Genomic DNA, 25,785 nt, shown 5'->3' with positions numbered 1-25,785 from the left:
ATAGTATCCATTCATACCATGCGGAACATGTGGGAGAGAGACAGAAGTGGGACTTACCCTCTTGATGGAGATAAAAGTCCCACCTCCCTATCTTTCCTACTTTGCCTTCTCTAACACGATCCCAGTGGGGGACTTTGTAGTTCCTTGTTACAGCCTAGAGAGAGAGTAGAAGACCACACTCCCCACTTGGCATTCGTTGGCATGAGGGTAGAGGAAGGACAAGAGTTTTTCTATGATGCTTACATGGAGAAGTTATTGTCCAAAAGTTTTTTATTTTGATAGGCAACTTCTTCCTGGTCCTTTAGCTAGAGATAGCAGAATTTTGCTATACTTTTTGTCTGCACTTACCGGCGTTTCTGGATGACTGGCTCCTTCACCTCCAAGTCTGACTTGTTGCTCCTTGGGTCCCAAGTTCCCTAGCTAGTTTTTCTTCTCTATACTTTTCAGAGTCTTTTTTTGTTTGTTTCATATATAATGCCAAGATTTTTGGTTGTACTTAGCAAGAGGAATACGAAAAAAGTACAACTATTCCATTTTCTCAGATCTGGAAGTTGACAATTCATTTTTAAAATATTGAAAAAATATTTTAAAAAGGAGGGTTGTGACTTAAATTTGCAAAAATTTATAAAAACTTTGAGTTCCATGATACATTCAAAATAACTGGAACAGGAGCATTTCAACCTCTGGAGCTTCAAGTTCTCTATTCCCCAGTAAGAAGTGGGGAGAAATAAAAAATAAAATTAGTTTCAATGTGTTGCATTAATTATTCCACTTATTGTTTATTATCTTACTTTGTCAGTTTATGTGCTTCTGAACCAAAGAAGACAATAAGCTAATTAAACTTGCCTCTAAACACTAAAAAAAAAAAAAAAAAATCTCAGAAGTCTAGACAAAAATTTGAGGTGAAATTAAATTTTAACTTAGTTATAAAAAGGTATCTGAGTAAATCAGTATAAAGTATATATATACTTATTTTTGTGATTCACTCAGGGGGAAAAAGTTGTATGTGTTGGTAGTCTCAGATCCCCAAAAACTTAAACAGCTATAAACAGCACTTTAATTTCAGGAGTATTTTCTAACCATCTTTCCCAAATTACCAAATTAAATTATTCTCTCTCCCTTCACACTTCTGTTCCCTTCCCTTTCTTTTCTTCTTTTCTTTCTTTTTTTGGTAAGACTTTCTGTTCTTTATCACTACCTACCAGTTAGGATCATCTTCTGGATACTGGTATATCATACCAAAAAGCATTAGTGAGCACTAGCTCGTGTCCAGAAAACAAATTTACAGCAGACAAAATTCAAAAGAAAAATCTGTGAACTAAATATGACATTCAAGGAAAAAAAGATAATATTCTTAACCATACAGGTTCTGAAGTATCTGCTATCAACTCTTTGCTTTATGAACCCTTTAACTTTCTATGTGGGAAAAAAGATATGGTAGCAAAGTTTTTTTTTTTTTACTGGGTTTTCACACCTGATCCTCTACCCTGTTTTGGTCTTGGTGAGGTATAGTGAAAAATTGATATAAACATGCTTTTTCTAGCTAATTTTTGTTACCTACAGACTATAGGGAATATGTATCAAATCAACACATTGCATACTTTAATTTACACAATGTTACATCTATTATATCCAAATTAAAACAGAATTAGGGAATAATAAATAATAATAAAATGTAGTTTTCTTTGTCTTATTTTTTCTTAAATGTTTAATATGTAATGTTTAAAAACATCCTAACTAACCATAGTTTCACATACTGTGGCTTGTTTATCAACTCTTGTTTATTTTATGCTCTGGTTATATTGAATCTTTCTATTGAATTGGAATGGTCTTCAAAAATATTCCAAAAGATTGAAGTCTTCCTCTAGCTACATAATGCGTAAGTTCAATTTTAAGTGCAGAATATAATACGTGCACAAAAATATCTGAAATCTTGTCACTGCTTGTGATATCCTACCAATTTGTTTCAAACTGTGCTGGGAATACTAAGCAACACAACCCCTCCTGACAACAAAGGTGCTATTAAGGTCTGTTGCATCAATAATGGGTGGATGTAAACTCCCTAAATAATCATAGATTGGATATTGTGTAGCAGTTTCAAAAGCACAATTACAGCCCATTGTGTCAGTAATGTGTGCATTTAGGCCTCTTAATAGTACATATTGGCATAATGACTGTGAGATAGTGGAACTAGTTACCATAGGGTAGATTCTCATTTCCTGGATATATTTTATGAGCGGAAATAACTATCTGTTTGAAATTATTTAGGTTCATTCTTACTGGAGTCAGGGGGTTGGAAAATGTTGCCTCTAGTGGGCTCTTCTGGCCATGTGTCTTTAGGAAAAAAATTGCTAAACTGTTACTCAAGTTTTTCTCAACCTTGCTTCAGAGATTCAGAGCTCAATTTAGGATACCCATGTGTCACATCGGTCTCAATTCAACTCCCACTCTGAAATGTGCAAAATCTATGCATGCGTTAGGTCTCCCTGAGACTGCCATCGCCTCATTTGCAAGCCCACTATTTCTGACAACAGAAAAAAAATTATTATAATAAAAAATGGAGATTAAGCATCTTCTGCTTAACATCAGCAATCTATTCCTAATCTCATCCTGAAAAGTCAAACGATCTGCATTAAAATGCTTACCTGGAGCCTACTTTCCAGCCTTTTTTTAACGTGAAAAATTATAACATATTATAACACATCAAACCGAAGACCAATTTCCTAAAATGTAACTAAAATACAGCAATATTCTTACATGTAAACAACAGAACTATCATGCTAAGATGCTAAATGCTTAAGACATCATTTTCTGATCACAGTCTATTTTTTAACAAGCACTTTCCTCCAGCGCAGTTAAGTAGCCTGTGCAGTCCACATGCCATTACATCAACACTGCATTTAGGATAAAGTGTAGCAAAACCATCATATAGCAATAAATACACTGATTAGAGAAATACAAATAAAAATTGATAGTAAACAGAAGGCAATTTTCAAAAATGAAGTCATTCTTATATCCCACACGGGGTAGAAAAAAAAGCTTGAAGAAAGCTGAAAAGGAGGAGCAGAGAGCATTGCAACAGTCTCTTCCTGGTTGCAAAAGGGATGCAGCCAAGGACCTGGGTGGTGGAGGGGTAATTTCAGGCACACCATGAGATTCAGAGGAGCTGGCAGAGATCCCCTGTCATTATAGTGCTGTTCTAGGCACTCTTGAACAGGAAATCAGAATTAAGTATTTGTGGTTAGGTGTTTCATGCTTTAGGGTAAAAGAATTACAAAACTCATCTTTGCTCATACTTTGCTTAATTTCAACTTTTTAAAAATAAGTATGTTGGAAGAATCCAGCCGGTCTCAGGTCTCAGTGAAAGGAAATATTATAATTGCACCTGCACATCTTTGCTGATGGCATTCACTCTCTTTTCTAAGCATCTAAGCATATTCTGATAATGAGAACTTTAAGAATTCTTTGATAATAACTTTTCTCACACATCATGTATTATGTTTTGGATTCTTAAATAAAAGTCAACCCTACGTTAATATTTGCAAAGCTAAACCAAAATAAAATCATATATTCTATGACACTAAAGCTTCTAAAACCAAGAGGAGGTTTATTGAGAAAATGTTAGTGCAGAGACAATTTTGCAGGTATGTCTATAAAAAGAGCCAAACTCATCTAACACACTACTTTCTATAAAATTCCAAAGGTGTCCCCAGAGTCAAAGTTCTTGGATAAAATATGTTTACTTTTGTTGTGGGCCTTCTGCATGGACCAGTATCATATTCCTTTAACTGATATCCTATAGTGTATTAATTCAGCTTACAAAACCAATTGCTCCATCCTGTTGTGGCTTCTCCACACTTCTTTCCTAGACAGCGTTTTCTCTCCCCAGTCCTGGACAGATTACTCTTTCTCTGGGTACCATAAATTTTAGTACTAACTTATTAGAATTCATAGTAAAGGCAAAATCATCACCCCAATTCATGAATTTTCCTTTCCTATTTTCAGTTATGACTTTCTAACTTCTAATTTTATTTATTTAATGCATAAACTAGTTATGATATCTATAACTCTGTATTGTAATATTTCTGAAATTTTTAGTTCTGTTAGTATTTTCTACAGGGATGGAAACTGATAAAACTTATATATAAAAGTAAAGATAAGCTTTAGCAAGATTATTACAAAATGAAGATCATTTTAAGAAGTACTTTTTTCTCTCTCTCTTTACATAAATAACAAACAGAAACAATCACCTAAAAGCCCTGCTAACGAAAGCACTACTAGGATATTTAGGAGTTTTGAGCTGCATCCCTAAGAACACTTCTCCATTTCTATCAGCATATGTCTATTCCTATATTCATATTTATAAAATATTTAGTGTATGGTGCATATTTAGTGATAGACATATGAGTATGAATTAGGTACATATTTCCATAATTCATCTAACATATACACTATGTTTAAAATTGTATTGCTTGAGAAACACTGCTATTTCCAAGATGTTAAGCTATACCCAATTTTTCTGAATCAATTATTTTAGAAGAGACCCATGCCTTCTTACATAAAAGATGATGCATTTTTGAACATTAAAGTCTTAGCAATCAAGATTAATATTTTTAAAAATTAAAAATGATAATGAGCTTTAAGAATTAAAATTGTCAATATAAATTCTTTGTACTTTGTTATCTTCAATTTTGCTAATACTGGATAGATCAGATTAGGAGCAGGTCAGCCAAGGCTCTATGTGCAGGCTTTTAGTTATTCCCTTCTTGAAAGGGGAGAGGTTATAGCCCTAAACTGAACTAACGTCACAGAGATCTGTTACCAAAATAATCTTTTAATAAGTAACTCATCATCTATCCATAATCAATGACTGATTGGAGACAATGGCATACCCAGTGTGGGTCTTCAACCAAATGGAAAAACTAGTCTCTACTCATAAGGAATGACACAGAAAGTGAAAGCACAACACATGTCAAGAAGCCAATGTACATTTAGAGTGATGTGTAAAACAAGGCTGCATCAACTAAATACCATTCATTCATTCAGCCAGTATGTATTAACTGCCTATCTGATTTAGTTCATGATGCTTGGTTTTAGAAATATCAGAATAAAGGAGACATTATGGCTGCCCTAAAAGACCTCAGAATCTGTTACAGAAACAAATATGAAAACAAGCAATTATAAAATAACATAATAACTGTTATACCAAACATTAAAGGTACAAAGAAGGAGCTTATGGAAAGAAATACTACTCAATTGGACTGAGTAAGTCTGTGGAAATTTCATAGAGGAGGAAGCATCAGAATTAAGTATTACACGATAAACACTATCATGCCCAGTAGTAAGTGGTGGTAAGAAAGGCATTCTAAAAAAAAGGAAGCACTTTGTGTAAAGACATGAAGGAATAAAAGAGTAGGGAATTTTCAGAGACCTAAAGTAGTTTGGTGTTGTTGAACTGTAATGTAGGAAGGAAAAATGACAGGATATGAGGCTGGACAGGTAGCAGAACCAGACCATATCAGATATAGTACTGTTAACTGCCTGAGTGAGACAAGCAAGCAAACAACAACAACAACAAAAATAAACAAACAAAACAAAACAATAGCTATATACTGTATTTTGACATAGGGACTCCAAGAGGTCTGTGCTAGAATTCTAGATACCAGCATTTTAAGCATATCAAATGACAGTTGAAATCATGGGCAAGATATCTAAATTAGAGGAGGAAAGTACAGAACACAGATCCCCTTTGAACACCAATATGAAGTGTGCAGATGGAAAGGAAAGTTATAATAAGTGGTCTGTGGAGATAGGAGAAGAATCAAGAGTGAACATTTTCACAGATATCCTGGGAGGAGTAAATTTAAGTACAAAGTCATTAATGGTGCCAAAGGCCAGGGAGGTCAAATAAAATAAGGACTGAACATATGCATAGGATTTGGCAACTGGCAGATCATTGCTTGTCTTAATGAGAGAAATTCCCTGGAGTGCCAGTGTTTCAGTAGACATCTATAAATCTGTAGCAAAGAGCAATTTGAAAGCCATGTTTCCCAATTTTAAGAACCAGGGGCTTGTGAAGGAAAAAGATTTTGCGAATGCTAAAAGCTTAGTTGTATGTATCAAAGTCTAAAGTCTAAAGGACTCATGAGTCAAATTGTGGACAAGACTGTGTAATAAAATTAGTAATTTTTCCCAGATCAACCAGAACAAAAGGAGCTAATACCACAGAGACAGGGGTGAGAACTCTGGAAAAGAGAACCTGATGGGACAGAACCAATATTTAAAAGCTATTGAGTCACTAAAGTTTGGATAAAAACCTTGGATAAATTTGGAGATTCAAGAAATGAAATAGGCTTTGCCAGCCTTCTCAGTTCAGCTATAGAGAAATAATTTCATTTCAGCATGCAGAATTCTTTGCCTGTGACAATCATATTCACCAAATTTTGTTGCAGTAAAAAGAGAAAATGGATACATAAGGATATACAACAAATTTTAAACTTTGTACTCCAGCAAATTGGCTAAGAGATAAAATGTTTAAAAATAACTATAGATACAATATTCTGTTAATGTATTCACAATATAAAAAGTTGTAAATTGTGACACCAAAAACATAAAATTTGAGGGGTAGACAAATAAATAGAACATATTTATGCAGTTGAAGTTAAACTGTTGTTGGCATAAAATATGCTTGTATAACTATAAGATATATTATGAAAGCCTCCTGATAATTACAAAGCAAAAACATATATTAGGCATAAATGATAAAGGGAAAAAATCAAAACATATCATTACAAAAACAATCACTTTATGAAGAAAAGACAGCAAGAGAGGGAAAAAAGACAAAGGATCTACAAACCAATCAGAAAGCAATTAACAAAACGATGATAGTAAGTTCTTACCTTTAATAATGACTCTAAATATAAATGGTTTATGTAGGTTATTATATAATGATAAGGGGGTCAATTCATCAAGAAGATATCACAATTGTAAATATATATGTACCCAATATTGGAGCACCTAAAGATATTAAAAAATATTTAACCTATCTGAAGGCAGACACAGACTACAATGTAAGAACAGTAGAGGACCTCAATACCTCATTTTCAACAATGGTTAGATCAAGACAGAAAAATCAATAAGGAAATAAAGGACTTGAACTCTAGTCTACACAAAATGACCCTAAGAGACATATACCGAACATTCTAATAGCAGCAGACTATACTTCCTTCCCAGGTGTACATGAAACATTCTCCAGGATATATTATGTTAAACCCCAAAACAAGTCTTAACAAATTTAAGAAGATTGATATGACATCAAGTATTTTCCCCACCAACCATAGCCAAGATATGGAAACAACCTATATTTTCTTTGATAGTGAATTAGATAGGGTGCCTGGGTGGCTCAGCTGGTTAAGCGACTGCCTTCGGCTCAGGTCATGATCCTGGAGTCCCGGGATCAAGTCCCGCATCGGGCTCCCTGCTCAGCGGGGAGTCTGCTTCTCCCTCTGACCCTCCTCCCTCTCATGCTCTCTGTCTCTCATTCTCTATCTCTCAAAAAAAAAAAAAAAAAGATAGTGAATTAGATAAAGAAGATGTATCTATACCCAATGGAATATTATTTGGCCATAAAAAGTAAGGACAACCTGCCATTTGTGACAACACAGAAGAACTTGGAGGGCATTATGTTAAGTCAAATAAGCCAGACAGTGTAAAACAGATACAGTATGGTATCATTTATAGGTGGAAACCTAAAAAAAAAAGCCAAGTCATAGAAACAGTGGATGCCAAGGAATGAAACAGAAACAGAGGATTGAAGAAATGGGACATTTAGGATAAGGGTAATAATGTTCACTTTTAAGAATAAATTCTGAGGTTTAATAAACAGCATGTGTCTATAGTTAATAATATGGTATTGTATACTCAAAAGTTACTGAGAATAGATCTGTAGATCTTAAGGTTTCTCATCATGAAAAAACAAGAATTAATTATGTGAAGTGATAGATGTGTTATCTTAATCCTTGTAATTATTCCATGATATATATGTTTATCAAATTATCAAGTACACTTTAAATACACATAATTATATTTGTTAATTATTCCTCAATAAAGTTGGAAAAGAAATAGGACAATGGTTGTGATCCTTTAAAAGACGATAGATTATAAAAGGGTTGTTGGATAGGAATATAGGTAGACAGCGATCTCAAGAGTGTAAGAAATTACAAATACCTAAAAGTAAAGCAATCCAGAGACTGAATCAAGTGATACTTAGGAAGGCATTGATTAGATGGTGGGTATCAGAGAGTAAAAAGTCAAGTTTTTATTTTTGTATTTTTTTTACATGTCTTACAAATAAGATTACATGAATGGTAGTTTGTTAAAACAGATACAGTCTGGGGCGCCTGGGTGGCTCAGTTGGTTAAGCGACTGCCTTCAGCTCAGGTCATGATCCTGGAGTCCCGGGATCGAGTCCCACATCCCGCTCCCTGCTCAGCGAGGAGCCTGCTTCTCCCTCTGACCCTCCCCCCTCTCATGTACTCTCTCTCATTCTCGCTCTCTCAAATAAATAAATAAATCTTAAAAAAAAAAAAAACAGATACAGTCTGACCAAAGAGAAAACTGTAACTTAAATTTAGTTTTGTACACATAGAAAATTACACAAAAATCTACACTTAAAATATCACTCTAAGATAACTTAAACATGCCAAATGGTCTTTAATACATTAAAAAGATATGCATGCACTCTGAAGCTTTTGCCTCCTTTTTAAGGAATTAACGACAACAAAAATAAAACCCACAAAGGAATAAACTTCATTTCACACAAACGTTAGCACATAGTTTCTGTAAACTCACCAATAATAGGGCTCAACTAAACTAAACTAACATTAAATATGCCTCTTTTGTAGATAACTTGGCCCCTTTTCCTATTTTATTTTACTTCTTTAATTTATTCTACCAAACAACATGTCAGTAATATCGTTTCCATAGCCACTTATTTTGAAAGAGGCAAAGAGTCAGATGGGCACATTCATTTTATTGCTAACATTTTCTCTCTTATTTCATGTCTTCATATAAGTTCCATAGGGGTTAATTCAATTGAATTCAAGACAGAAAAGAAAGACTTCACAGAAAAGATACCATCCTTCTCCCTCCCTGCTTGAGTGCTGCTTAGAGAATTGCTAAATTGCTTAGATAGAATGCAGAGTATGGTATCATCATTTCTCAGCAATTTAAAAATAAATACGACAGTTAAAGCCTTTGTGCCATTTTGTTGACCTTTATAATATAAACATTGGGAAACAGAATGTGTGACTATGTTTTAATTAGTCTATTGATAATTGACATTACAGAGAAAAACAGAAATGCTTTTAAGGGGTGATAAAGCGAAGTAGAGGGGTTAATATTTTGTTTTTAAAATCTTATACTATTGTGATAGCCTTAAAAAATTGATATTTTACTTCTCTAGGTTACCAGGAGAACCACAATTACAGAATTTGATTTTAATGTGTTCACAATTAATTCAGAATACTCAGTTTAATGAGGAGTTCAAATAACATTCATCAGTCATAACTGTATCTAGTTATTTTAGCAAGATTTATTTCAAATATTAAGGGAATTTAAGTTGGCCTCAGATTTCTTGAATAACTATAAGATCTGGTGGGAAAAACATGCCTTTTAAACCTTCTACAGCTATCAAAGGACCCCAAATATATTTTACTCACAAAATCAAAAAGTCAAATGATATTGAGATTGTCTGTTGTTCTTTTGTTTTTAATGTTCTGAAGATTCTTTCCTGACAACTATATTTTTCCTTTATGAGCATTGTAATAGGACAGAAATGTAAACTCATATTACTGGCTGGTCATTTCACAGAGGTTGTATATAAGCTGCTACAAATACAAACTCTCAGGAGTCTGCTTTTAAGTCCCAAGTGACCAATATAAACAGCAGCTCCAGATACGTCACATATACATATGGACAAATTCTAAAGGAATAAGAGGCATAAATGAAAAGATAATAATAATAATAGTAATAATAACAATACAGGGACATATGAAGAAAATAAGGATGAATTTCTTTTTAACTTAGATCTAAAGAAAAAAAATTCCTACTAAATCATTCAGAATATAAAGCCAATGAAAGAGGGAAAAAATAAAATCAACTGCATGGCAAAAGACGCTATAAGCAAAGTAAAATTTTCATAATACCAAACTGGGAAACATCTTTGTAACATGTATCACAGGCCAAAAAAATAAACATGCATTAATCTATATTAATGCTGGAAATGCAATATCTTAAAAAAATTCCATTCACATTACGTACCAGCTGAGTCATCAGTCTCACTTGAGAGCATCTATTTCAAAGGTACCCTGGAAGAAATATAAAATAATTATGCAAAATGTTATTCATGATCGCATTGTTAGTAATAGCAGAAATTAAAAACACTCTATAAATCTATCAATAGGAAATCGATTTAGGAGTACAACCACCTATTGGACAACACACAGCTGTAAAAAGGAATGCGATGTCTTTCAGTCATGTGGATATATGTTTAGGTGAAAAAAACAAGGTACAGAATAGTATGCAAAGAATTATATTTGTACATATGCACACATTTTATTTGCAAAAAATAAACACTACATCAATACTTGCAGAAAAATCATTTGACAGTATGCAATATCCATTCCTGGTAAAACTCTCAGCAAACTAGGAATATATAAGAACCTCTTAAACCTGATAAAATGTATCTACAAAAAACTTAGTAATAATATCATACTTAATGGTGAAAGAGTGAATAATACTTTCTTCAAAGATCAGAAATACAAAAGCAAAATCTTACCACTCTACTCAGTATTGTACTAAAGACTCTAGTCAGTGCATTAAGGCAAGAAAAAGGGGGAAAAGGCATCCAAAAGAGAAAGAAAGAAGTAAAACTATGTAGAGAGCTACTGGAATCTATAAAAGCTACCAAAGGGTAATAAATGAGTTTAGCAATTTTATACAGTAACTCAATATAGTGAAATAAATTGTAGTTTTATATACTAGCAACAATCAAAAATTGAAACAAAAATACTATTTACAGTTGCATCAAAAATATGAAGTACTTCAGTAGAAATCTGAAAAAGGTGTAAAAGGCCTATACAGTGATATCTATAAAACACTGCTGAGAGAATTTAAAGAAGCCCCAAATAAATGAAAAAATATACCATGTTCATGGGTAAGAAGACTCAATATTATTAAGATGTCAGTTTAACCCAAATTGATCTATAGCTTTGATTAAATCTCAGTTAAAATCTCAATAGGCTCTTTTAAAAATAAAAGTGGCAAACTGATTCTGCTATGTATGTATGTAAATATATATGTATGTATATAGATGTGTGTATGCGTGTGTATATATACATCCATGGATGTATGTACACATGGGGAGATGCAAAGGACCTAGAACAGCCAATACAATATTGAAAAAGAAGAATAAAGTTAGAAAACTAACACTGAATGATTTCAAGATTTACAATAAAGCTATTCTAATCAAGAGAAAGTAGTCTTAGTGTAAAGACAGACAAGCAGAAAAACGGGATAAAATAGTTCAAAACTCCATACATATAGTGATAACTGATTTTCAGCAAAGATACAATGGCAAGTTGGTAAAGAAAGGGAATCTTTTTACAAATGATACTGGAAAGTAAATATCCATATAGAAAAAAGAAGTTCAATCCATAATTTGCACCATTTACACAACATTAATTCAAAAAGATAACAGACATAATACCAAACCTGAAATTATAAAACTTCCAGGATAAAATATAAAAGAAAAATTTGTCATCTTGATATGGAAACATTTCTTAGCTATAATACTAAAAGCTGATCTATAAGAAAACATATTAATAAATTGGAATTCAACAAAGTGGTAAGAAAATCTCCTGTTCTTAGAAGGACACTTATTTTTTATTATGTTATGTTAATCACCATACATTTTCAGGCTGGTAATATATTGGGAGAAAATATTTGCAATGTATGTATCTGACAAAGGTCTTGTATTCAGAATTTAAAGAATTTACAAGACACAATAACAAGACAATTTTAAAAATGAGCTAAATATTTGAACAGGGACTTCACCAAAGAAGATATACAGAAGGCAAATAAGCACATGAAAAATGCTCAGAAGCATTAGTCACTAGGGAAATGCAAATTAAAACCCCAACAACATGGTACATACCTGTTAGGATGCCTAAAAGTAAAACAACTGACCATAGCAATAGTTTGCAAGGATGTTGCAACTGTAGGAGGAACTGTAACTCTACTATACTGATGGTGGTAATGCAAAATTGTTCAATCACTTTGGAAAACAGTTTGGCAGTTTCTGAAAAATCAAACATACATGTACCATATAGTCTAGCAATTCCACCTCTAGGTATTTATGCAAGAGAAATGAAAGCATGTGCTCAAAATACTGCACACAGATGTTCTTAGCAGCTTTATTTGTAGGAGCCATAAACTGAAAATAACCTAAATGTTAATTGGCTAGAGAATGGATAGGGAAACAGGCTATACCTGCCCTATGGAACACTCCTCAGCAATAAGAAGCATCAACAGACACAACAACATAGGTCAATCTCAAGACCAGCATGCTAAATAGAAGTCAAACACAAAAAAACTATATATGATATGATCCCACTTACATTAAATTCTCTAAAAGGCAACACCCTAGAGACAAAAAATAGATCAGTAGTTGCCTGGCAAAGGAGATAGAGAGGGGAGGGGGCTGGTGGCAAGACTCTGGAAGGAGAGGTTAACCAGGGAAAAAGAAACTTTTCGGAGTGATGATTATGCTCATTCCTTGATTATGATGATGATTTTGTGGGTGCACACGTGTGGAAACTTACCTGATTTACACTCAAAATCTGTGCAATTTGTTAAATGTCACCCATACCTCCATAAAGCTGAAAAATAATAAATAAGGTAAAAATGACAAGAACACAGGAGTTTACAAAAATAAACTTCCAATGGCCAGATATGGAACAATTTGATCATTGGAAAAAATAACTACAATGGATTGGCATATATTGAAATCAAAAACAAAACAAAACAAACAACAACAACAAAAACCCTTAACTTCAACTTGGTACTCATAAAAGAGATTGGGGGTAAAAAGCCAAAGGAAAGAAGTCAGCATTTATCCTATATTTTCTATGTAAACTGTATTGACGGATAACAAAATAGATCAACTTGAGTATGAAAAGTTAATCTTTATAGAAGGAAAAAATTCAGGTAATAAATGTGAAGTAACTGTTTCAGGCATTCATTAGAGAATAAAACCTTTAGATAAAAGATTGATGGGAAACTTTACAATGAGGATTCAGGATGCAATGGTCTGACCTACTGTTTAATCTTAGTATCACTAAACGTGGTGCAATGAGCTAGTCCACGCTGCCTGTTGTAATGCAACATGAAATAATCAGCATTACCAAACAATATTGTTAGGTAAAGAAAGTTGAAACCAAATCTACTCAAATCTTTATAGCTACCTTCCTCTATAGGAAATGCAGGAGGAAGAATTAAATGTCACCCTGAAAACACAGAGAGTTAAAACCAGAAACTAGGACATCCTACAAATAACTGAAGCAATTCATTCAATGAGTTAATGATATAAAAAAAGAAAGGGCTGTAGATTTTTTAAAAATGCAATTTAATGACTGGTTTTACATTCTGATTTTTATAAACAATTTTAAATATGGCTAGATATTAGATGATAGCAAGAAAGTATTGTTAAATGTGTTAGATTTTCTTGTGACTATGTAAGAAACTATCTGCATTTGGGGGAGATATATACATCCTAAGATGTATGGGTAAAATGATGTATGGTCTTGCGGTTGTTTAAAATGCTTGACAGCATATCAAAAAAGCAATGGAGGAGGCAAAACCTGGAGAGCTGTTTCACATTCATACTTTGTTTGATATTTTTCACAATAAACATTTTAAAAATACAAAAAGTCTTTTGAAAATAAAATATTCATTCTTCTTGTCTCCTCTCAATTAAAGCACTTTCCTATTATCCTATTCTTAACTGGTATTTGGTCTTTCTGTCATTTTCCCTGCTCCTTATATCAGAGGAATACACCAAATCTGGTATTTATCTGAAAGTTGCTTAAACCATCTATATTTGAGGGTTGCTGGAGTGGTGGGGGGTGGGAGGGATGGGGTGGCCGGGTGATAGACATTGGGGAGGGTATGTGCTATGGTGAGCGCTGTGAATTGTGTAAGACTGATGAATCACAGACCTGTACCTCTGAAACAAATAAACCACCTATATTTTAAGAAGGCTGCAAGTGAGTCCTGATGTGGCTCCATAGGAATTTGATTAGCCCATTTTATGGAGATTTTCCCATTCTTCTCACCAAAAGGAAATACGGAAACCTATTCAGAATATATTAAATCCCTGTTTATTCATTCAGAGTGGTTTGTGAAACAGAACATAGATGTGAATTAGATATCCTGGGATTTTTTTCCATATAAGTCATCAGCAATTTTCAGAAGTTTGAACAACAAGAAAATAATCTTAAGCATGACACACATTGCCTCGGAGTTCCTAAATCATCATATCAGTTCTCATTGCACATTACTAGGGACATAGAAGATACTAGGACTAAATGTACTTTGATTGTCATATAAAAACTATGTCCATTCAAATACAATCTCTATAATCAACTTTGTATACTTATAACTCTATTCTTCCGAATAAAACAGAGGGTAGGAAATTCTAAAAGAGAATTTATAAATTCTGCAGGTAAATGTTGAACACAGGTTTGAACTGCATGGGTCCACTTATACACAAAATTTTTACAGTACAGTACTGTCAATGTATTTTTCCTTTCTTATGAATTTCTTAATGACATTTTCTCTTCTCCAGCTTACTTTATTGTAAAAATATAGTACATATACATATGACATACAAAATATATGCCAATTGACTGTTTATCTTATTGTCAAAGCTTCTGGTCAGCAGTAGGCTATCAGTAGTTAAGTTTTGGGGGAATCAAAAGTTATACACAGATTTTTGTCTGTGCGTCAGTGCCCCTAAACCCCATGTTGTTCAAGGGTCAACTGTGCTGTTCAAAATTTTTTTTTCATGTTCTGTATTAAATAGAGTGACTTCTAGTAATTTTACCATTATCATTGACTGCATATGTTGACCATTATTAAATTGCTATAAACATTTCTATCTTATATGCTCTACTTCTATTTCATTACATTTCATATATCTTTCTAATATACAAAGAACTATTAAGTAGAATTTATAATTTTATTACAATAAATTTTTGGAGTATATGTAATTCTCTAAAAGGTGATATATTTACTTTTCAGTAAAGAGAAAACCATTCAGGTACACAAAAGACACTAAAACTGTGATTTGTTCTCAGGGAATTAATGAAGCACAGAGCAAATATAATTAATTATTAAATTCAGTAGTTGATTAAATATGACTCCTAGTCTATAAAGTAAAAGCCTACTAGTTAACTATCAAATCCAGAAGCATACCAGAAATGGTCACTTATAAAATCATCTTTACTTGTACATGAAGACAATCCCATTTTTATCAGATTCACTCTCATTTCTGATAAATTACTCATATCTACTCAACCACACTAATTGAGATATTTCTATTAAAAGATACTAGGAAATTTCTTATTCATCATATACAACTATGAAGGGCAAAAATATGTTCATCTACTTTTTTTGTAATCCTATCTGAACCTGATTTGAGATTGTACTCAAGGTGGAGATGAATATCCCTAAACTGAGAATAACAGGCCCTCTTTGAGGATTTCCTTCCAGTTTCATAAAAATCTGCAGTAATCAACTCTGGCACAAGGCTTTACTAAGCTAGAAGTTAGGAAATTATTCCTTATCAGTCAGGAATTTTTAAAATTTGTTCCAATCAGAAGTATTTTCATATCTTCCTCAGTAGAGCTCAACAAATAAATGTGAAATGTCATAAGAATAATCAATACGATTTGTGGAATGTTAAACTGATGACAGATATATGCACAACATGCTGGCTTTATGACAATCCTCGATGGACTTACTATCCCTGTTTTATAGCTGCCGAGACCAGACAAAATCTGCACAACTGGGAGGTACCCTTCAGCCTCAAGCCTATATAAACCTGAATTTTTAGCCACCACCAGGTCCTCATTTCCAGGTGGCAGAACTAGTCTTTGTTCCTAGCAAGAAAATAATATACAGGCTCCGTTCCCTACACAGCTGGCATAAGGGAGCAAGCAGGCCTTACAATATTTTCTAGTTCCTTTATCTCACTTAGACTCAATCCCCGCACTTACGAAATGGGGGAGGCTTACATAGACAATGCAAATTTTAGTTCTCTTCGATTCTAGGAGTCTGTAAAAAGGAAAATATTCAGAACCAAGGAAAGAATTCGGAAGGCAACTTAATTTAAGAAAAAAATCAGTGACTTTGATTTATAACCAAGTGAGTTTCAGTATGAAGAATAAAATACTTCACATTCTTAATAAAAAGTCTAAAAAATCAGTAGTACACAAAAACTCACTCCTAACAAAATTACTTTAATGACTTGTGGTAAATGTACTTTTGAATGCTGGACAATTTGGAGAGTAGCAGAGTGCTTTATTCTTATAAGGATCTTTTGTTCTCTATTTGACAAAAATGATGAACATTTCATTCTGTTTTACTTTTAAATGGGTATTATTGTCTTTGTTATTTGACAATGTCAAGTAAAATGTCACACCAATCAAAAAAGCCCATTCATGCTTAATAGGTAGACTGCAGAACAGAATGTACCTTTGACTGATTTATGGCTTGAAAAACCTACATAAACAATGTTGATATTTCCATTTTTACCAAGTATCAGCACAAGACATTTCACAAATGTTGTTTAAGCAAAACACAACTGCTCGTTGCTATAAAAAACAGTAGCAAGTAACAGAATGTTTTTTTTTTTTTTAAACTGCCTATTTACTGATGGGTAGTTACAACAGTAGTATGTTTTAACCTTTAACTTGGTAAACTTTATGTTCATTAACGATCAAAACATACTGTTTGAATTTGAAGTTCTTGGAACTGAGGGTTAAGATTTAGAACATTTTTTTGGCAATGTTTACTAACTATATTTTTATGCAGGAAAGTGTTAATTAGCATATGAACTTTATAAGTATAGATCCTAAATGCTCTTTCTTTGTCAGAGCCTTGCTAGAATATTCTTATTCTAAATATCTTGATGTTGCTTGTTCTCATTTAAACGTTAATATGTTAATGTTAATATGGTCCACAAGTTTAATTGCATAGCACCTTTCTTATCAAACTCTCTTCTTAATTAAGTACTTCAAACGAGAGGGCAAATTTTCTAAACATTTTACAGCTATAATGTTGCTTTACAATCATAGGAACAGATTTCAAATACCTAGAGACAATTTTAGGAGAAGAAATCGCTCTGCTTTTCTCTTACTTCTTTGGATTGATGTATTAGAATTGCACCTCTTTCTGCATGTTGGGGCTGCATTTTTAAGAGGGGTGTGTGTGTGTGTGTGTGTGTGTGTGTGTGTGTGTGTTTTGCTGATCACTACAAGAATTCAGAAGGAAATGCATTACCCTTGAGTTTCCAGCAACTTAGACAGATTTATGGGATGTATTTGTGTGCTCAAGCATATCAAGACCTGCATAAAAATCAGTGCATTCCCTAAACTCAAAATCATTTAGTAATCTCTCTTACATCCCATCTCCTTATCAAGGAGAAACACCCCACAACTATCACTAAAGCTTCAAAAGCCTATCATTTAAAACAAATCTCCAGGAAATCCATTGCTTTTAATATCAGAGGCTTATTACTTTTGCTTTACATATAGACACAAATGTGGAGATTTGTATTTTAAAAACCTTAAGCTGATATGCACATATACAACACAAGCAAAAGCTATTAAGCGTTTTTGACTTGTTAATTGCAATCTCCTATTTTATGTCTTTTAAAAAAAATCTAGTAAACTCAACCAATAGGAGTGTCAAACTAAAGGTCAGACTAATACCTGGAAAGGTGCAGCAGTGGATTTTGTGGGGGCGAACTGATTAAACTAAGTCAGCTTAATTCAAAGCAGCGGGAGCAACAGATGCTGTTGCCTTTGTTTATTTTCCCTTGTTGCCAGATGGAAAGAGAGAAATAAATACTAGGACAGAGAGGAAAGCTGCTGAATTGTGTTTCTACTCCATCTTAGCTTGCTGCAATATTTCAACATGCAAAGTGGTCTAAGCAAAGTAGTTTATTTTGGAGTGAACTTCCCATCCCTGGCAACCGGCTGGAGGCATCAGTAGGATGACAATCACCTACATAAACAACATTGTTGTTATTGTTGTTTTTCTCATAAAGAATGAAGTAATTATAATGTATTCTTTTTTTCTGGGAAATCTTACTGCAACTATAAAGTTATGCATTCCCACACTGGACTGCAGGTTTCTGAAGGCAAGAATTCTGCCTCGCTATCACTACACTTTCAACCATTTGCATCATTTGTCATACAGTAGACACCCGGGAACCGGCTAAGATTCAACAGAGAATCAGTCTTATCTTTCCAAAACTACTGAAGAATTATTGAACACCACATCAGGCCTGTCATTCTTATACTGCACCTTGAGAAAAGTCTTCTTTTGCACTTCTTTTTGTAGTAGCCCTCCTGAAGTCATAACCTCATTGGAGCCCATTAATTTTGAATTTAATAATTATTTGTTTAGAAGCTGGTATGTGTCAGGAAGATTTAGCATTGGAGACAGTAGTGAAGAAAATATTAAAAAAGGCTCTCATAGAGCTTATATTAAAAGTAATAAAGATAAATAAGTAAATAATTTAGTGTGTATTGGTTTTAGCTTGGGAGACCTAGAAATTAGAATCTGAATCAAAGCATCCAAATATTAATTCTTTACTGAGTAGTGTTTAACAGGGCCAGTGAGAATGAAGGCAAAGTTCAGCGTGTCAGAGGAGTGTGGGAGCAAATACAGGGGCGATGTCTTACCAAGCTGGCCACTGCTTCACAGCCATGGTCATTTGGCTACGAGGAATAGCTCTTGGATAGGCTTTTAAGAAAACTAGTAACAGTCATTCAAAGACAGAAAGAGGGGAAAATTATCTGCCTATCTTCAGGCTCTTTCCTTTTGTTTTCTAATTCTCATTAAGTGAAGTTTCTCACCACTTCCCCCAACTCCCCACCCCTTGGTGCTGGTGGTGGTCATATTGTGGTGGTGGTCAAATTCTACTCATAATAGTTCTGGGTTACCTGGCCCTTGCAGCAGCTGCTGGGGAAACCAGCATGTCTCATGATATGGAGCTTCTTTGGGGCTTGGTAATGGCTGTAAGAGCCAGAGCCTCCGTGAATCAAAGTGAGTGGATCCAGGTGCCATTATAAACTTCATAAATACAGCACCTGGCTCATCAGTGGCATGTAACCCAAGTAAGGCTGTTTCATTCCCAGAGTATATTATTCTCACCCAAAAGAGAAACATTTTATAAGTTTACTAAGGGTTGATGATGTAACCCCTGGTTGCCTGTGGTCTTCTCTTTCTTTGGAGGAAACCACATCCAGCAAAAGAGAGAGAAGCAACAATGAGACAAATGAGTGGAGAAAGTTTAAATGATTTGGTGTCTTTGGTGTCATTCCTTTGAGGTGGTAGATAACCCTAGGTTCCAACAGCTTTTCATTTGATTTAGTCAGCTACCTCAAAATCTTCACTAGACCACTTTGTTTAAGCTGCTTTGTGTTGGGATTCTGTCATTTACAATTGAAATAAATCCTGCCTAATGCAGCATGTATTATTTTCTTCATTTTTCAGAAAAGAAAATGGAGACATTAAGTCATTTGCTAAGCATCATTGATTTAGTTATTTTGACTAAATCATAGTAGCCACTCTGGTATGTGTGCCCTTGATAGCAATCAACTGTTACATATTTACTGAGAATAGAATTACTACATGGGAAAGTACATGAGGACACTAAGTTGTATCAAATATAAATTAATCTGACAGTTGATTCAAAAAGTACTTTCCTATATTCCAGAGTTTCAGGCTAATCATTAGGAATGCAAATATAAATTGTATGCAACTCTAGACATTTTTAGGAATTTATAGTAAGTTTTGCAATAAGCATTTTGCCTGTTTGTCATTTCTGTCTTATAGTAAGAATGGGAGCTAATGTTTACTCTATCCTACCATACACCAGGCATATATGTGTTTCACATATAATATCTCACTAATCACACTTGTTTTCCTCCCCACAACCTTGTTATCCCTCTTGTCCAATGTAGAAACTGGCCCTCAAAATGGTTAAGTAATTTCCCGTCAAGTTGCTAGTATTTGGAGGAGATGGGGCTGAGTCTAGGTATCCCTGACCCTGGAACCTTTAAGACATCATGAAACAAAATAATAGTATTAATATTTATGTTATTGGCTTTGGATATATGGTAAATTTAAGGAAATTCTTTGTATTTTTGGCAGTAAACCAAGTAAATAGTTATAGATAAAGTATAAATATGTCATACACCAAATATCTCTCTTGTAGATACTAACTGAAATGTAAACTGGGATAAACCGCTTACTTACTTACCCTAGTTTTGCACAAATGTATTCTAAAGACTCAGAATTTTGAATTCTGTTTCAAAATAGTTTCCTCAAATGTATGAAAGCCACATACAATAGATTAGTGCTAAAAAAAAGCAAACTGGAATTTTAATCATATATCAATGCAAAGCTAGTGAATTAACATATACCAGAAGGTCTCCTTTCTTTTCTCCAGCATCTAATTACTCTAAATATATTAGCACATATATTAGCATAATTGTTTCACATATTGCAGAGTACTCTTAAATACTCATAGAAAAGGTGTACATACTATTCTATATCATTCAATTCATTGAGTATTTCAATTAGTTAAACACAACATTAAAAGTATATGTAAGTGTGTGTGCACACACATATACTCAGGTGTTAGAAATGCACTGCCCCAGGTAATCTGAATATGCAGATTAGCCTTGATAAACACTGAGAGTGCTTTCTATGTTTGATTTGCTTGTTCAGATATTTTGTTTTATTCAAATTTTCTTCAAATATATTCCAAAGTTTATACTATGGCTCATGGGATAAAATGAAACAGGAAGAGAGGGCTTCATATCTAACAATTATACAACCAGAAAAAAAAAAAAAACAGTTTAAACATGACACAAGTTCACCTCCAGATACACAGGCAAGAAAAGAAAGAAAGAAAGAAAGAACAACACATATCAATGAGACACCAACATCCAATCATGACCTATTCTTTCATACTAGTTCAATCAACAAATTGGTATAGAAAATAATGTTACACACTTAGGAACACTAAATGTTTATAAACAAATTCAGTTACATATCTTTGAAAATTATCAGGTTTAATAGCTTAATATTTTATCAGTGCAAATATGAGAGATTTGCAGAAGTTACAAATAAAAACAGAATTAAATTGGAAAATATTAAGAAACATTACAGAACAAACTGTGTCAAATTACTTGATACCCCAAAATAGAAGAAAAGCCTAATGAGGGATATTTAAGATAGACATAAATACATATTAATATGTATATATTTATCTGTTGGGGCATGAGATCTTTCCAAATAGTTGTGTTTGTATTTTAATAATAGTGTTCAAAAAAATAGTAGTGTTCGCATTGTTAAAACACTCTATTAAATTCACCTTTCGTGTTGTTTACCAACTATTTCCAGCTCTGCATTCTCCAGACACAAGGTAAGATGGCACGGCCTATATCCCTTGAGATTGGATTGTGAAGAAGTTGTAAGAAGGGAAGGGAATTCATGTGATTGTTATGGCAAATGAATTATGAGGAGGCCAGAGCATAGAATAACTGATGAGCGACTCTCCAGAGCTTTCTTTCCTTCTGCCTAGAAGACTAGCTATTTTTAAGACGGAACCACATTTTTTGGGATACAGCATGCTGGGTCAAGCCTAGGTCAAAAGGACTGAAGAGATGTGAATCAGAACCCTGAGCAGGACTGCAGAGGATATGTTGATTGAGCAAGAAACATTTTCATTATAATCTGTCATTAAAATTTGAGTCTTTCCTGTTAATGCAGCATAAATGATCCCATCCTGATTGATAGAGAAACACAATGTTTGTTCTTTTCAAATAGAGTAATAATTTATTTGGTGACATCCTGGTGATAAAAAAAGTCAGAAAGATGTGTAATAGTTATAAATGTATTTCTAAGTAGTAGTTTAAGTAACATAAGATTGTCTCTCAAATTCTATCTCTGCATTTTAAAAGTAAACTCTAGAAATAAATGACAACATGAAGATCCCAGAGGAAACTAAGCCAAGGATTCAGCCTGCATTAGACATAAATGTCTGTACCCCCAATGACTTTGGCATACTTCAAAATATACCTATAATAGTAAAGGATCTCACAGATAGAAAACACTAAAATGTGGCAACACTTAAGTTATCACTAAATATTTAGTTTCTGTAAAATCAGAATTTGAAAATGCTTTTCTCAATAAAAGCAATTATCAGATTAAACTGTTTTGTAGCTCATGGCAAGATAACACAGGAAATATAAAGGGGGTTTCATAACAAAAGTGGTGCCAGAAGGGGTGACTAAAAGTTGAGATGTCAGGTAAGCTCTTCCAAGTGGGGATTACATAGGGTGAAAGGGATGGAATTGAGGACAGCCAACATCTCTAACTCCAAATGGGAAACTGGTACAGCTATCAAAGCCCTGATATGGTCTGAATCCCATTCTTTCTGATCATCTCAGAACCTAACTTTCTCTATGACATATTCACTCTTTGTGCCCTGCACTTTCTCCTCCACTGGCTTCTGGAGAGCTTTATTAGATTGCTTTACTCTCTTCTAACTAAAAGATAATCCTTCCTAAATTTTACTAACAATTTTCCTATCTACCTCTCTTCTTTACAGAGTTCCTGTATTGTCCCCTTCCGATTTCTGATCATTTACTTTTTTGATCTCCAGTTTTTCAAACCCGAGTCATCTCTCTTCCTCCCCAAACACAATATAAACTGTTCTCACCTCCCTAATGCTAAATTGAAGAAATGATTTCAAGAATTTCCACTTACGGATCTTCCAACAATATTTGACAGTGTTATCACCTGCTTTCTTTCAAAGCAAAGAACTCTTTGCCTTCACTTTTCCATAGTGATAGCACAAGGGTTTCTATATAAGGGGGCTTAGGGACAAAAATTTGATTGTAAACATCTGCTAGGAAATATGCATTATAGCTGGATTTGCCTAATAATTTTTTCATGTATTGAAAAGTGTATTTCTGCATCAAAAGTAAGGTGAGGCTCGTGGAACAATTGGGGTGGGGATGGTGCCCTGCCAGAGCTTCCCTGAAGTCCCTTCCCTGAAAGTCCCTTTCAGACTCCTCTTTATTTCATTTGTACCTTAAAGTTAGTGTTCATCAAGACTTACGCTAGGCCTTTTGACCATGATGCCATTTGCCCTCTGATCCAGTCCCATAAAAATTTTAACTGAAATAAAAGTAAATAAAACTCATTGAAGTTACTTCAGGATTCTCCAGAAGGGGAGTGGTGATTTACTGGAATGATGTAATGAACACCAATTCTGATGAACAGTAGGACAGAATTGTCGCTGTTCTCCTAAGGGCTGAAGCCAGTCATGGGAAAGCAGCAGCTGTCTAAATTCCTTCTACCTCTCCCTGTGCATTAACTTCATCCCCCTTGCACCCTTTGGGTAGGCTTGCTCTATTTTCTATTCCCATGTTACAAATATAGGTACCATGGAATGACTGCTTGATTTCCAGAATTTACCTACAATAATTCTAGTTACCAACACAGATTGGCTGGCCCCTGCAAGTCCTAACTCCATGCCTCAGGAGGGAATCTTATTACATACATAGCTTCTTCTACCTATTAAAATCAGTCTGCTCTGATATTAAAACTGTCTTTCTTTCCCTAATTTTAATATACTCGAGTTGCCTCCCAATAAATTTTTTCATAATTTAGCAATTATAAGGTATTTCAACTTTTAAACACCTCAGATATTTCATCCTGCATAACACCCTCTTACCACCCTCGCACTTGCACAAAGAAAAAGAAAAATATAGTATCAGTGTTGAAAGGTAAGCTCAGCTAGGCCAGTTCCTGTCTTGTAAGGAATTTCAGTCAAGAAAAACACCTATTTTTGTGTGTGTCAGGCCACTGGAACAAGTCAAAAGCAGAGAAACACTACGCCCCAGTTTCCCCAAGTGCAGTCCATTGCTACAGTTGCTCACTACACTAGAAGTGGTCCCTCTGCTCCTGCAATTTAATAAAGGTAGAAAAGATTGCATTTCCTAACTTCACCCAAACCAATTAATCAGCCAGCAAATTAAAGTCAGCTGTGGACTGAAGCCCTCAGTCACAGTTTGGACACTCTACCACTAGTTATATTATTGACAAAGAGAATCAGATTTATAGATAGCAGCAGGGCATTCAGACACTTTTGGAAATGAGTATGGTTCTTCGTATTATTTTTCTCAGGTTGCCTGCTGTAGACTTATCCTCACATCATTATTGAAAAAAAAAAATAGCATAAGTGTTGCCATTTTAAGTCCACTTGCCAATACAGCGTTTTAACAATTAAATTGTGTAGTTATAATACTGCAAACTTTGCTTTGTCAAAGGATGTTTCCTTGTTTAAAATGTCATGTTAGTACTAAGCAGATAGTTCTCTTCTAAAGTAAATGTATCAGTCTTAAGTTAATTGGAAACACAAAAAATTGTAACATTTTATCCTTAAAATACCAGATTTAAGCTCTTGCTACCACTGTGATTTTGCAGAGCCCTGGAATTATGTGCTTGAAGGCTATTTGTATTTTTTTTCTGAACCGGTGTGTACTAACTCCCCAGTAGCTATCATACCGGGTTTGGTAACACTTCAAATTTAATGGCACTAATTACACCTAAAATGCTCTTGTAACAAGTATGTCAGTATTTTATATATTTTGTTCATAACTAAATGAATTTGAAGAGAAATACAGCACTCCAAGGCTTATAAATTGCATGATTACGATTTGGTAGTCTTAAATCTCAATAATCTGAATATACGTCAATGGTGCACCAAAAACCTCTGGAATTAGTTAGCAATGATGATGCTTTTAAACATCTATTCTTCCTATCTGAAGGTTTACTGGGCATGTTGATTACCTTTTCACACTCTCTCATATATATTGTGCTATTTCTAGACATGTATATTCTAATTAATGAGATCATAGAGCAAAAGGAAAGAAAAGAAATTAGAATCTTGGTGTAGGAACTTCTATTTCACTACCCCCAAATTCTAAAATAAATTATGTTCTCTGCTCTAATCATTTACCACTTCCTTATTTATGAACCCACTCAAAGACCTATTATACAATAGCATACATACCTATTTATTTTTTCCAAAAAAAGTAATTCCATCACTTTTTTCAAAAGAAGTTCAAATATATAATTCACCATTTAAAAATACTTCAAATATGACAGTGAACAGATGCCATTTGTTGAACACTTGTTCATGAAATGTGAAGGCATGAAAATTCTGAGGTATGAACAACAATGACAAAATAAAATCAGCAACGGTATTCTTGTATGTGTCTACAGCAATCTATGTAGAGTATCTATATAGAGTATCACTGTTAAAACCTTAAAAATAAATTCAGTTGTTTAAGTGTGAGGTGCACTCACAGACTAAATTAACTGAATAAAATTAGAGAAAGAGTCCAATTTTGG

This window comes from Mirounga angustirostris, unplaced genomic scaffold (genome assembly GCF_029215605.1).
Source record: "Mirounga angustirostris isolate CCGP_5_RB_7025 unplaced genomic scaffold, mMirAng1.0.hap1 SCAF_3, whole genome shotgun sequence".
NCBI lineage: Eukaryota > Metazoa > Chordata > Mammalia > Carnivora > Phocidae > Mirounga > Mirounga angustirostris.
Note: the sequence above shows the minus strand (reverse complement) of the source record.